Genomic DNA, 15,657 nt, shown 5'->3' on the forward strand with positions numbered 1-15,657 from the left:
CTGATTCCTATAGTTATAGCTGGATACATGTTCACTTAAAAGGATTTAGTGCTAGGATCCACATATGAGGGAGAACATCTGCCATCTTTTTTTTTTTTTTTCCTGAGTCTGTGTTACTTTACACCTATATGTTGTAGGTTATTGCCAATGTTTTATTCTTACAGTTTCAGAGTTTCAGGCTTCACATTGAATTCTTTGATCCATTTGGAGTTGACTTTTGTGCAAGGTGAAAGATAGGGGTTTAGTTTCATTCTTCTACAGGTGGAGATCCAGTTTTGCCAGCACCATTTGCTGAACATGCTGCCTTTCCTCCAATGAATATTCTTGGCCCCTTTGTCAAATATCAGGTGGCTGAAATTGCATGTACTCATATTTAGGTCTTCAATTTTGTTCTATTGATCTACAGGTCTATTTTTGTGCCAGTACCATGTTATTCTTTTAACTATAGCTCTGTAATACAGTTTAAAATCTGGTATAGTAATCCCCCAGCACTGTTCTTAGTGCTCAGGGTTGCTTTGGCTATCTGAGGTCTTTTGTGCTTCCATATAAATCTTAGGATGGTTTTTTCCATTTCTGTGAAGAATATCATGGGGATTTTGATTGACATTGCATTGAATCTATAAATGGCTTTTGGTAGGATGGTCATTTTCACAATATTAATTCTTCCAATCCATGTGCATGGGAGGTCCTTCCATCTTCTGATGTCTTCTGCAATCTCTTTCTTTAAGGATTTAAACTTTTCATTATAGAAGTCTTTAATGTCCTTGGTCAGGTTTTTCCCACAATATTTCTCACAGAATGCTTATTATTGGTATACAGAAAGAGTACAGACTTTTGTAGAATCATTTTGTAATATGCCACTTTACTGAACATGTTAATAATTTCTAGGAGTTTTCTGGGAATTTTTGGCATCTCTTAGGTATAATGTCATATCATCTGAAAAAAGGGATAATACGATCTCTTCTTTTCCAATTAGTACTCCTTTAACTTCCTTCTCTTATCTTACTGCTCTTGCAAGAATTTCAAGTACTATGTTAAAAAGGAGTGGAGATTTTAATGGGAATGCTTCCATTTTTTTTTCTCCATTTAGAATGATGTTGGATGTGGGTTTGTTGTATATGGCTTTAATTTTGTTGAGGTATGTTCCCTCCAGTCCAATTCCCTCTAGGACTTTGAACATAAATGCATGTTGAATTTTGTCAAAGGCCTTCTCTGCATCTATTGAGATGACCATGTGGTTCTTGTCTTTGAGTCCATTTATATTATTTATGATGTTTATTGACTTAGGTATATAGAACCATCCCTGTATCTCTCAAATAAAGCCGACTTGATCATGGTGGATGATCTTTATGATGCATGTCTGTATGCGTTTGCAAGTATTTTATTGAGAATTTTTGCATCTATGTTCATTAAGGATATGGGCCTATAGTTTTGTTTTTTGGTTGTATCTTTACCTGGCTTTGGTTTTAGAGTGATGATGGCTTCATAGAAGTAATGTGGAAGTTCTCCCTCCATTCTTATCTTTTTGAACAAATTAAGTAGTATTGGATGTAGATCTTCTTTAAGTGTCTGGTAGAATTCGGCTGTAAATCTGTCTGGTTCTGGGTTTTTTTAGGTGGGAGGTTTTGTGTTACTGTTTCACTTTCCTTGTGTGTTATGGGTCTCTTTAAGCTGTTGATCTCTTCTTGGTTCAGTTTTGTGGTTCTCATACTTTTAGATACCCGTTCATTTCTTTTAGGTTTTCAAATTTAGTAGCGTATAGGTTTTTAAAGTATTCCCTTATAATGTTCTGGTTCTTTTTGTGTCTGTTGTGATGTTTCCCTTTCATCTTTGATTTTGATTAGGAGGTGCTCTTTCTTTCTTTTGGTTAACTGGGCTGTCAATCTTTTTATCTTTTCAAAGAACCAGCTTTGGATTTGTTGGTTCTTTGTATTGTTTTCTTTGTTTCAATTTTATTAATTTCTGCTCTGATTTTTGTTATTTCTTCTTGTCTGCTGGGTTTGGGTTTCATTTATTGTTGCTTTTCAGGTGTCTTAAGTTGCAATGTTAAGTCATTTATTTGTGTTCTTTCCGATTTTTTGATGTAGGCACTTAGAGCTATACACTTCCCTCAAAGGACCACTTTCAGCGTGTCTTAGATGTTTTGTTGTATTGTACTGTCCTTTTCATTTAGTTCCAGGAATACTTTTATTCCTTTCTTAATTTCTCTTTTGACCCATTCATCATTCAGGAGTGTGTTGTTTAATCTCCATGTGTTCATGTGGTGACTAGGGCTTTTTCCGATGTTGGTTATAAGCTTCATTGCATTGTGGTCTGAGAGAATGTATGGAATTATTTCAATCTTTTTGTGTTTGTTGAGGTTTGTTTTGTGCCCCCACTATATAGTCAGTTTTGGAGAAAGTTCCGTGGGGCGCTGAGTTGAAAGTATATTCTTTTGTGCTTGGGTGGAATATTTGGTAGATGTCTGTTAGGCCCATCTGATGTATGATATTGTTTAATTCAGATGTCTCTCTGTTAATTCTCTGCCCTGTTGACCTATCTAATGGTGACAATGGGGTATTGAAGTCCCCTACTACTAATGAGTTGGAATTAATCTGGGACTTAAAGTCCTGTAGTCCTGTTTTTATGAAGTTGTGTGCACCAGAGTTTGGTGGATATATAATATATTACATAATTGTAATATCTTCTTGGTTTATTGTTCCTTTTATTAGAACAAAGTGGCCCTCTTTATCGCTTCTGATTAGTTTTAGCTTAAAGTCTATTTTATCAGATATTAGAATTGCAAGTAGTTTAAAGACTATTTTTTTCAGATATTAGAATTGCAACACCTGCTCTTAGTACCATTTACTTGGTATATTTTTTCCGTCCTTTCACCTTAAGGTAGTACCTGCCTTTGAAAGTGAGATGAATTTCTTGTAGATAAGAAAAAGTTGGGTTTTGTTTCTTAATTCATCCAGCTAGTCTGTGTCTTTTGACTGGGGAGTTCAGTCCATTAATATTTAAAGTTATTAATGAAAGTTGTGTATTGATTCCTGTCAGTTTTATTTCTGTTCACATTCTGGATGTAGCTGTGCATTTCCATAGTTATACCTTCATTGAGTTTCTTTCTGTAACCCCTTGGTAGTAGTCATTTCTTTCTTTAGCTCTTTGTTTTTTGTTTTGTTTTTTTGTTTTTAAATATATATTTTTAAAAAATATTTTAGAAGAAGCATTTCATTACAGATTTAACATACTCAATAGCACCTCTTTCTCTTCAGCTCTTTGTATTGCTTCAAGAACTCTCTGGGGGGCTGGTTTTGTGGACATGAATTCTTTTAGCCTGTTTATGTCATGGAAGATTTTTCTTTTGTAGCTGTGCATTTCCATAGTTATACCTTCATTAAGTTTCTTTCCGTACCCTTTGGGTATAGTCATTCCTTTCTTCAACTCTTTGTATTGCTTCAAGACCTTTCTAAAATGCTGATTTTGTGGACATGAATTCTTTCAGCCTATTTATGTCATGGAAGATTATATAGACACTTTGGCTGGGTAAAGTAATCTGGGTTGGCATGTGTGGTCAGTTAGAACTGGCAATACTTTGGTCTAGGCCCTTCTGGCTTTTATTGTTTGCACTGAAAAGTCCACCGTAATTCTGAAGGGTTTTTCTTTATATTTGACTTGTTTTTCTTTTGCTGCTTTCAGTATTCTCTCTTTGTTCTGTACATTTAGTGTTTTTACTATGATGTGCCATGGAGAATTTCTTTTCTGGTCCTGTCTATTTGGTGTTGTATGTGCTTCTTGTATTTGTATGGGCATGTCTTCCTTTAATTTTGGGAAATTTTCTTCTACAATTCTGTTGAAGATCTGGTTCATACCATATCCCAAGATCCTTCTCCTTCCTGTATGTCTATGGTTCATAAGTTTGGTCTTTTTATGGTGTCACACAATACCTGCATATTCCATTCTTGTGTTTTTTTTAATTTTTCCTAATCTTTGCTTGAGTGATGAGTGATCGGATTTTTACAGTGTCACACAATTCCTGCATATTCCTTTCTTGTCTTTTCTTAAATTTTTCATAATCTTTGCTTGAGTGGTCCATTTTGTCCACTTTATTTTAATTTTTCCTAATCTTTGCTTGAGTGATCTAATTCATCCACTTTATCGTCTAGTCTTGATATTCTGTTTTCTTTTATCCTGTTGGTGTGGCTTTCTCCTGTTGTTTCTAATTGGCTTACTGAGTGATTCACTTCCTTTTTCATTTCATCCTGAGTATTCTTCATTATTTCTAACTGTTTTCTGAATTCATTCAGAAGTTTATCACTGTCTTCTTTCAGTTTTTTTATTTCTTTGTGTGTTCTTTAAATTCACTGAATTCTTTTATCTTGTTTATAATTGGTCTTTTGAGTTCCATGTCCTGTGTTATCTTTAGGTGGTTCTCATTGTGCTCCTCTAGAGGACTGTTGGTACTGGTGGGGACATATTATTTTGGTTTTTTATGTTATTTTTCTCTGTGACTTTGACATGTGGATTTCTTTTGTAGTTTCTGATTCTTGTATGAGATTCAAGCCTCCCTTTGTTGAGTTTTGGTCTGCTTCTTTTTGTAAACCCTATTTGCCTTTGTGGTTTACTTGTCGGGTGTGAAAACCTGGTTGGTCTAGGCTTCAGGCTCTTTCTTTTGGTTTTATACTGGAGTGGCCAAATTGCTTTTATCTTGCTGTTCAGGAGTTCCCACAGAGACCCAAGTCAGATGAGGATCATATGCTCTCGGGCTTTTTCCTAAGGTCTGGATCTCTCTAGGAAAGATGCTGGCCTCAGGAATTTGAGGGCTGGGCTGGCCTGGGAGCAGGGCCCAGGAAAGATGCTGACCCTAGGAAGCTGGTGGCTTGCTGCCCAGGCCTGCAAAGGGAGGGTGGGGATGAAAAGAGGCCTGAGGGCTCCTGGGGACTACAGGGTGGAATCCGGTTGGTCTGGATGCAAAGGATCAGGAAGCATTTGGGATTCTGGCCTAAGAGGTCAGTCCAGGGGTCTGGGGTGGCAAGACAAGAAATGGGCCAGTACCCAGGCTAGGAGGAGAGATGGGGTGGAGGACCTGGGAGGGTATAGAGGGTGGGGGCATCAAGGCACAGTCAAGGCACTACCAAACTTACCCAGGAAAGCTGCTGGCTCCAGGAAGCTGTGGGGTTGGGCTGCCCAGAGATGCAAAGGGAGATGGGAATAGGAAGAGACCCCGAGAGCTCTCAGGGACTAGAGGGAGGAGTTGGGTTGGTCTGCATGCAAAGGATCAGGAAGCATTAGTGAGTTTGGGCCAAGAATTGAGTCCAGAGGTCTGGGGTGCCAAGACAGGAAATGTGCCAGTCCCCTGCTATGAGGAGAGATGGGATGGGGGAGCTGGGAGGGTGAATGAGGCTGGGGAGTCAAGGCCTATTTGGTTTATACTTTTTTTTTTTTTTTTTTTTTTTTTTTTTTTGAGACAGGGTCTCCCTGTAGCCCCAGCTGTCCAGGAACTCACTATGTAGACCAGGCTGGCATTGAAGTTACAGAGATCCGCCTGCCTCTGCTTCCCAAGTGCTGGGATTAAAGGCATGTGCTAGGTTTATACTATTTTATGCAATGAAATTAAGTAATTTTGTTGTCCCTCTTTATTTTTTTATTTTTATTTTTTTTTGGTCTTTTTGAGTCAGGGCCTCCCTGTAGCCCTGTCTGGCCTGGAAGTTGCTATATAGACCAGGCCGGCCTTGATATCACAGAATTATGCCTGCCTCTGCCTCCCGAGTGCTAGGATTAAAGATGTGTGCCACCATATCTGGCACCCTTTTATTTATTTTAATTAAAAATGTTTTTGATTTCACACATTTGTATAATGAATTTTAGTTATTTTCACCCCTCCACAATTTGTTTTAATCCTGAGCAGAATAGCTTTAGACAAAATGCATAGTATAGGTCAAACCATAGTCTAAAACAGCACTAAAATAAACATGCTGAATTCATGATCCACATTTAAAAGAAGTATTTCATAGTAGTAAACTTCACCAGAGAAAAAGCCTTGAAGTAATTGAAGTTTGTAGCAATCAAGTTTAACTTATATAATTGAAATTCTGAGACTTCATTTCAGTCATAAAGCATAAAGTTCAACTAAGAAAGGTATAAAATTTTGCATTATTATCATCATTTCATTTAGATTTTCAGTGTTAGACTCAGTATAGCTTTTATTGTTGTAGTATAGATAATTCTTTTTTAATTAAAAAATTTATTATTTTTATTTTATGTGTATGAGTGTATTGCCTGTATATATGTAAGTGCACCCATGTCATGCAATGCCCACAGAAGTCAGAAGAGGGCATTGATCCCCTCTTCTTGATTTTTGTTGTATTTTATTATTATTAAGACCATTATTAACAGGTGCTTGCAGTTTGTTGACTTTTTTGAAGAAATCAAGTTGTAAACTTTTATTACAAATTAAAAATGATATTCTTAAAAATCTCAACCTGACCAGATGTGAAACAACTTAAAAACCTTTAAAAGTGTATTGAGAAAAACCAGGATTTTTTTAAAAATGTGTTTTTTATTACCAAAAAGAGACATCTTTAGGTAAAAATAATAAAAACCCCAGGCTGCATAGATAATGCAGATAGTGCTAATGGAGTTAGGACAGTTGTTAGCTGCCATGTGGGTGCTGGGAATCAAACCCAGGTTCTCTGCAAGAGCAACCAGTGTTCTTAACTGCTGAGCCATCTCTCCAGCCCAAGCTGTCCATTCTTATTAAAATGTTTAGAAGACTTCTGGGTAGCTGTGATGGTTGGTTTTTAATGGCAACTTGGCCACAAGTTAGAATCACCTGTATAGGGAACCTCACCTGAGGAACTGTCCTAGTTTCTTTAATTCACATGTGAAGACTCACCCCAAATGTGGGTGGAAGCTTCTGGTAGCAGCACAGATCAAAAGGGGCATGGTGGAAATATTTTTCTTGTTTTGCCTTCCTTCTCACTGTCAAGTTGGTTTATCTTGCTGCTGCTGCTGCTGCTCGTTCCTTTCCTGACATCGGAGCCAGTGAGTCCTGACCTTTTTCACTGACTGAGGACCAGTTGTTGTTCAGGAACCCTCCAGTTTTTGATGCCAGAGGACTGCTGAGGCACCCAGTCCTATGGACGGAGGAACTACCACGATCTTGGTCTCTTCAGTTTAGGACAACCACTATGGGACTCTTCTGGCTGTAGAGGTGACCACCCAGCCGCAACTACCAGTTTCTCAGCCTCTTGGGTATGATTCAGCTGTTGCTACAATTTTGAACTCAGGACTGCTGCTGCAGACACAGAAGCAGAGTGGGCCTGGGCCCTTGGCTGATCATATCCACACCCCGGAACACCCGGTTTTCTGGGACCACGAAGGTGGCCTCAGATCCCCTTGTCCCTGTCCCCATTCCTCCCCTATCCCTGTTCCCTTCCATGCCTCACTGTCACCGTCTCCCACCATGGCTCTTAAGAGAATCCATAAGGAATTGAATGACCTGGCAAGAGTTCCTCCAGCCCAGTGTTCAGCAGGCCCTTTTGGAGAGAATATGTTTCATCGGCAAGCTCCAATACTTGGGGCCAAGTGACAGCCCCTATCAGGGTGGAGTATTTTTCTTGACAGTTCATTTCCCAACAGATTACCCCTTCAAACCACCAAAGGTTGCATTTACAACAAGAATTTATCATCCAAATATTAACAGTAATGGCAGCTTTTGCCCGGATGTGCTGTCACAGTGGTCTCCAGCACTATTTCAAAAGTACTTTTGCTCATCTGTTCTCCATTGTGTGATTCCAATCCAGATGATCCTTTAGAGCCTGAGATTGCTGTCATCTACAAAACAGAGAAAAGTACAACAGGATTCCTTGGAAATGGAAGCAGAAGTATGCTATGTAATTAAATAAATTATTGGATAACCTCTACAAATATAGAACTCTGAAAAAATGTTTTTGAAGTAAAGCTGATTTTATATATACATATATATTTATATTTATTATTTATATATATATTCTCTGTATAGTTTTTTCTTCTGTCAGTTCTGCTCTTCTAGAGAACCCTGAATAATATAAATTGTGGTGGTAGGCGTAGGATACTGCTTTGATGAACCTGTCCATGCTATTTGTTGGGAGGATTGTGGAGAATTTGGAACTTTGGGTTGGAAAAACCATGAAGTGCTTGGCTTAGTGAGCCATTGTGTGGGAGCTTGGACAAAAGCCATTGATGGAGGCCTAGCTTTTGAACTTTGAGAGGAGTCCCCTCAAAGACCATCCAAGCTATTTGTGTGCTGTTTTGAATTGAGAATCTATAGCTTCTGGTTGACTAAGACTGAAGAATCAGCTGTGATTAGCAAGAGACTAGCCTCACTAACAGCTGTCCAAAACTCTAGTTTTAGGGGATCTGACACCTTCTGACCTCTGTGGGCATTGCACAACATGGGTGCACATATATATACTCATATACATAAAATAAAAATAGTAAATAAAGAGGCTGGAGAGATGGCTCAGTGGTTAAGAGCACTGACTGCTCTTGCAGAGGACCTGGGTTCGATTCCCAGCACCCACATGGCGGCTTTGAACCATCCTTAACTCCAGTTCCAGGGGAATCTGAAGCCCTTTTCTGACCGTGGCATTGCAGGACATGGGTGCACTCACATACATGCCGGCAATACACTCATACACATAAAAAAAAAAAAAAAAAAAAAATGCAATTGAACTACATTGCATAGCCTTTGTTCTAATAAAAAAACAAACAAAAGAGATTACGTTCACTGTTGAATTAATACAATTAATACAATATTGAACTCAGTATAAGCCCTGTAGGACATAAAATTGAATGAGTTTTTAACCTTTAAAAAAGATCTCCATTTCGTTTGAGGATATATTGTTCCTTGCAGAAAGATTCATTGTTTTTGCTATTAACACTGAGATGTTGGCACATGCATCTCTAATCTGTCTGTATCTGATTATTTCTAGTTATAATCGGTTGTACTTGGATCATTGGAGCCTGTGTATGCCTATAAAGTCATCAGGTAGATTTCAATGGTAATGTTTATCACCTCTACCAATTAACATGATGTAAATTTCCGTGCTTCCTCCTCAAATATAGTACATTTTTTATTTTTTTTTTTTTTTGCGTGTGTGTATATCACACAGAACATCCCAAACCATCTTATTCAACTATACACCCACTTCCCAGATGGTACCCTCCCATAGCCTCCCTCCTCCCACTAGAGCCCTTATACTCTGTTATCCCTGCTACTGTCTGCTATAATGTCGGCATCCCCAGCCATTCCCCACTACTTGTCCATCTGGTGAATCCAGTCAGCCTATCTAGAGGTCTTTGTTTTAGGAAGGTCAGCTGTTCCTCATCTAGCAGCAATAGGTTGTCAATATTCCTTTAGATAAGATTGGGGTCTGCTGTTCATTTAAAGAAAACACGTAGAGAAAGTAGCTTTATTGAAGACATGAAACATAAGCAAACAGTGATAGTTTCAAAGTGAAGGAAGGCAAGTGTGTAGCTGTAGCAAAGGGGAATGACCACATTCATAACAAAGGAAATTAGATCTGATCATAGATACTAAGGGCTTTGAAGCAGAGAATGAGAATACCAAATGCTGTAATGCTGATAAGTATGGTAAAGACTCAGGAGTTCACTGGGTTGACCCTAGTGAGAACAGCTCGATTAGGTAGAGATTTCAGGACAAAGATTATTCTGCCAAATAGTGAGGAATAAATGGATGAATAAGTCATAGTGATGGTGAGTTTAGAGGCATGACTGTGATATCATTATTTAAATTTAATTTTGCAAATAGTCTTTTTGAGACGCGGTCTCCCTGTAGCCCCAGCTGTCCTGGAACTTACTATGTAGACCAGGCTGGCCTTGAACTCACAGAGATCCGCCTGCCTCTGCCTCCGGAGTGCTGGGATTAAAGGCGTGTGCCACTACGCCTGGCCCACAAATAGTCATTTAAGCATCAAGTAGTTCTTCAAGGCTTTAAAGAAAATAAGGGAAAGCAGTTCTCCACAGTTTTCCTCCCCACCCACTTCTGTTCCTATACTAGCAAACAAATGTAAATTGTACATCTGTAGACCTCCTACCGTGAAAGGTGTGAAAGGTAAGGATTTAGGTTTTTTTCTTTTTTTAAATTTATTCTCATTTTATGTATGTATGTATTGCCTGCATGTAGGTAAGTGCACCTGTGTCCTGCAATGCCCATGGAGATCAGAAGAGGCTGTCGGATCCCCTGGGACTGGAGTTACGGACAGTTGTTAGCTGCCATGTGGGTTCTGGGATTCGAACCCAGGTCTTCTGCAGAAACAGCCAGTGCTCTTAACCACTGAGCTATCTCTTCAGCCCAGATTTAGCCTTTTTTTCATATCATCCCTTCTAACGTTCATCCAAAGCAAGCACAAAATCAGCCAAATTTTTGGTTAAACAAATATTTATATTACTGTTGCTATACAAATATTCTTCACAGCACAATTGCAGGATACTTTGATTTTCCTCTTTAAAAAAAAATAGCTTTTAGAAATGAAATAGAGGTCAGTGATAGAACCCTAGCATATTTGAGGCCTTGGGTTTGATCTTTAGCTTGAACAAAACAAAAACTGGCTTTTCTAAGTTTCAAAGTTATAATTTCCTGGATTTGTTGTTGTCTGTCTTGTGTTGTTGAGAATGAGTGTCCCTACGCCAGCAAGGCTGGCTTCGAACTTGTCATTTAGCCCCGGCCTTCTTGGTGCTGGGGTTTCAGGTGTACGCTGCCTGCCTTTTCCTTTTGCTCTCTTCTGTTCAGATACCACTCAGTTCAGTGAGGTTGTAGCCCAGTAAACCTATCTAAACTGAAAACATTCTAAGGAACATATGTGTTAACACATGCACTCTACCAAAAATCACAGTTTAGCCAAACAAAGAGTATCTGACTGGGCTTACCGCCACTACCTAGCAGTAGTAGACTGAATTGAGAGGGTATTATGTCACATATAGTTACTTCAGGGAAAAGATCAAGTTTCAAAATTAAGTTCCATTTCTACTGGTTTCCATTGTAAGATCAAAAAATGCTATAGATCATCACAAGTTAAGACATGCTGTTATTAACATATCCAAAATATTCAGTGGCACTGGAAACCTCAGTAGTTCCAAACATCACACTATTTGCAACTTACCACAATCTTCCTGCAGTCTAAACTCTAGTGTTCTTTATAGGCCTGATGGGCAGCTCTTTTCCCTGGACTTTCCCCTTTGCAGTAGTGGTGGTGCTAGGGATTGGAACCCAGAGCCTTGCCCTAAGCTAAGCACTCTACTCCCGAGCCATGCTCCAGGCCTTCTTGTACTTTCCTTTACTCTGAAGGAAGTTTTGGGAACTTCCTTTGTCTCTCCTGTGTCTGCATGTCAGGTCTTGATCTTTCTTTTCTCCCATGACTTGAAGAAACATACCCTTTAATTCTTCCTTTAGAAAGGGTGACAAGGAAAACTTTTCAAGATTCCATTTCTTGATATTTTTGACCAAGGATGTAATTCATTCAGTGTTCTGCTTTCTAGTGTCTTGAGATGTTAGATGCCTTCTGATTCTTACTCCTTTTTATGAGATCCCGTTAAAAAATGATCCAGAAGCTTTTAGGATCCCAATCTCCCACATTCTGGGTTATCCTGAGAATTTTCAGTGATTTCTAGTGTTTTCAAATTAATTTTTTTCATGATTTTGTGAAAACTCATGCTCATGGGATTATATGCTGAATGAAGTTCTTTCTTTGATCTCTTGGTTCATAACTCCATTAATCTTTTTACTCTTTTGTTCACTGTTTTTTCCTTTTAAAAATTATTTCATCAGTTTCTTATCATTTCTGCCAATTAAAAAATATTTTATTTATTATTTTTATATTTTTATGTGTATGCTTGTATTGCCTGCATGTAGGTAAGTGCACCTGAGTTGTGCAATGCTCACAGAGGACAGAAGAGGCTGTTGGATCTCTTGGAACTGGAGTTACAGACAGTTGTTAGCTGCCATGTGGGTGCTGGGATTCAAACCCAGGTCTTCTGCAAGAACAGTGTTCTTAACCACTGAGCCATTTCTCCAGCCCCCATTTCTACCAATTTTTAAAATTCCTTTACTCTTAATTCAACATCTGAGCTGTTTTGTTTTTAGAGGACTCCCAGTTTGCCCCAGTGACATATTATAGAAATCTTTTCTCCATCTCAGTATACTGATGGAAGTTTATTAAGACCTCTGTATTGTACTATTTTTCGGCTTGGTTGTTGAGATTCTTTTCTCATGATGAAGTATCTGCTGAGGCTCATAAGTGTTCCTTTTTTTTTTTTTTCAAAGAAAAATTTATGTTGGGCATGCTGGAGTCCAGAGCATGAATTCAAGGCCAGCCTGGCTATATATCAAAACACTTTAACAAATTTTTATAGTATCTTGATTGGCACATTATATTTGAACAAATTAGAGATTTTAAATAACCAGATACTGCAGCTAACTTAAATATTTTCATTATTTGAAAACATGCATTTTAAAGTGTTTTTATTATAAATTATTGTTATTAAGAATAACTCATGTTTCCTTCATGCAACAGAGGACCAGGAATGCAAAAGGTCACAAATGGCCAAAACACAGAGAATAGGAGTCAGCAGAGTGTGGGTCCTTGGACAGAACTCCTACATTAAAATCCACCCACTCAGGGCTCAGGGGTCATTGTGGAAGATGGAGAGGGTAGGCAGAATGATTGTTAAGAGTCAGGGAAGAGGTACATGACCATATGGAAATAGCCTTACAGGCTCCTGGGACTTTGTACATACTAACCAACAGCAGTAGTGTCAGCATGCACAAGACCCATGCAAACTTAAGCAGACAAAAACCCAGCACAGAACTGTGGAAATGGACAGCAGGCCCCAATCTTAGCCAAAGAATTCTTGGTAGCTGATTATTGCTGGGTGAGGAAGAGCTGATCTTCTTAAAGGGAGGGACTCTAGATAGACTGATTAGATCCCAGTGGATAAACTTACACTGAGGGACATATGGGGACACTAACTTTACATAATAGGCCTTACAAATGACAGAATGAATAAACTCCATTGTGGGCGATGGGAGGGGCCAGAAGGGAACAGGTATAAAGATGATTTTCTGTATGAAATACACAAAAATTCAATAAAAAAATGACTCATGTTAGTGTCAGATATACTCTGTGCTGTATTTTGTTGCTAGTATCTGTATTTGTAACATTATTATAACATTAACATACTATATTGCTGTTAGTGTTTTCTCTGTCCATGCTTGTTTTTCCTTCATATGTTGAATAATACATTATTTTAAGTAATAGAATTTAGTTTTCTAAGACATTGAGCTGTTAATACTAAAAATAAGCATCCTTGTTTTCATTCTGTTTCTGAAAGGACATAATATCTTACCAGTGACCAAACACTTAATTAAATTTCATTATTTCAAACACATGTGTATTTGCAAAATTTTTATTTTCATGTTGGAGCACCCAGGCATCAAATAAATGCTAAAATACTTGCCATGTAATAATGATTTTATGCGAAAGAGTGGGGAACAATTTTAATTTTATATATCTATTTTACTCTTACTAAACACTTCATAAAGATAATGGCAGTTTCACTATCAACTTAGTACTTTATTTTATTATTTTTTTTACATAATTGGTTAAATTAAAAAAAAATTTTAATAACTACATGATTAGAAGAAGCATTTCATTACAGCTTTAACATATTCAGTAACACACTCCAGAGCAAGAGTACACAGTTGAATTAATATAGTTATACAATATTGAATTCAGTATAAACCCTATAAGAAATAAAATTGAATGAAGTTTTAACCTTTAAAAGAGATCCCCATTTCATTTTAAAATATATTGTTCCTTGCAGAAAGACTCATTGTTTTTGCTACTAACACTGAGATGTTGGTGCACACATCTCTAATCTGTATGTATCTGATTATTACTAGTCATAATCGGTTGCACTTGGATCCTTGGCACCTGTGTATATACAGAAAGTCATTGGGTAGATTTCAGTGGTAATGTTCATCACCTCTACTAATTAACATGACGTAAATTTCCATGCTTCCTCCTCAAATATAATACATTTTTTGTATTATATTGTATTTGTATTAATTTGATTTGTGTGTGTGTGTGTGTGTGTGTGTGTGTGTATCATACAGAACATTCCAAACCATCTTATTCAACAACATACCCGCTTCCCAGATGACACCCTCCCATAGCCTCCCTTCCCCAACTAGAGCCCTTATACTCTGTTATCCCTGCTACTGTCTGCACCCCCAGCCATTCCCCACTACTTGTCCATCTGGTGAATCTAGTCAGCCTATCTAGAGGTCTTTGTTTTAGGAAGGTCAGCTCTTCCTCATCTAGCAGCAATCAGTTGTCAATAGTCCTTTAGATAAGATTGAAGTCTGCTGTTCAATTTGGCTGGGTTAATATCTGGGAGTCCCTTGGGCCACCCTGGCCAACAACTCAAAAGAAGGTATCTCCTATCTGGCATTGTTGCTTGTTATGTAGCTTTTAGCTATACATATGGACTCGTAAAACATTATATTGGCCCCTTTAATCTTTGGTTATACTTTCCTTTTGGGTGTTTAAGGCCGTAGAGTTGGCCCATATAAACCAATTTATTTTTATTCTTAAGGTCATTTGAGGATCTGTTCCTCAGGGGCCACATGGACTTGGGAGGAGCTCCTGGCTCCTTTCTTTTACCAGATCTACCTATGTGAAGATAAGTCAAAGGTCCTGCTGGACCGTGGCCGACTTTGCTTGGAAGCATGGAGGAAATGATTCCTCTGTGTTGACCCTCCTCTTTGTAGACTGGACACTGGTTCAAGTCCATCTGGTGGGATCTCCTCGGCTTCCTTGATCAAGAGGACAGGTGACCCACCACAATTACAGGATATTTTGAGAGATGCTCATAGTCCACTGGAACTAGTCAACCTAGGAGGGCAAGGAGCAAAAACTGTCCTTTATGTCCCTCTGACCAAATTAGTATAGGCCTCAAAGTATGTCTGTTAAACATCCAAGAAGGTTAGTTTCACCAGTCTGGTACTTTTAATTACTATATGGCCTGTAGATAAATCTTGGGTAAACACCAATTGTTCTCAGATAAACCTTACCTAGACATATATTCCTTGATTTGGTATGTATAATTTGTCAGTAGGTTGTTGGACTAATATGGCTCCCTCTGGTTTTTAAAACTAGCTAGGCATTATTTATCTCTTGCATTGTCTTACCCCTCCATCATGGTTTTCCCACTTAAGGTGCCCCCATTTCCCCCCTTTCTCCCTTAATAATACCCTTCTCCTATGGTCCTACCTCACTTGAGCTCCTTCTTTCCCTTGACCCCCTAGGTTCCTTGTATACCCTTCCCTCCCCCCTCCCTTAAACTAACACAATTTTTATCCATTTCTCCCTTAGTAAGGCCTGCTTCCTACTGTTCTTCTCTTTCAGGTTCTTTCTTTTCCTTTACCTCCCTGATTCCTTTGCATTTTTGTGGTTCCTGTAGTTATGTCTGGATGCATACTCACTTATCAGGGTTTGGTTCTAGGATCCACATATGAGGGAGAACATACATCGATTTTTTTTTTCTGAGTCTGTGTTACTTCACTTAGTATAACAGTTTCTAGTTCCATCCATTTACCTGCAAATTTCATGA

The 15,657-nt window shown here is 38.4% G+C and overlaps 1 protein-coding gene and 1 pseudogene across 1 annotated transcript in view; both read left to right on the plus strand.

The window, feature by feature from the left end:
• Positions 1-15,657, plus strand: part of Lin28b (lin-28 homolog B) — a 148,133-nt gene that overhangs the window by 36,143 nt on the left and 96,333 nt on the right. The window lies entirely within an intron of this gene.
• LOC103747754 lies at positions 7,448-7,881 on the plus strand (annotated as a pseudogene).

Source organism: Nannospalax galili, unplaced genomic scaffold, assembly GCF_000622305.1.
Source record: "Nannospalax galili isolate Female #2095 unplaced genomic scaffold, S.galili_v1.0 scaffold324, whole genome shotgun sequence".
In the NCBI taxonomy this organism is placed as follows: Eukaryota; Metazoa; Chordata; class Mammalia; order Rodentia; family Spalacidae; genus Nannospalax; species Nannospalax galili.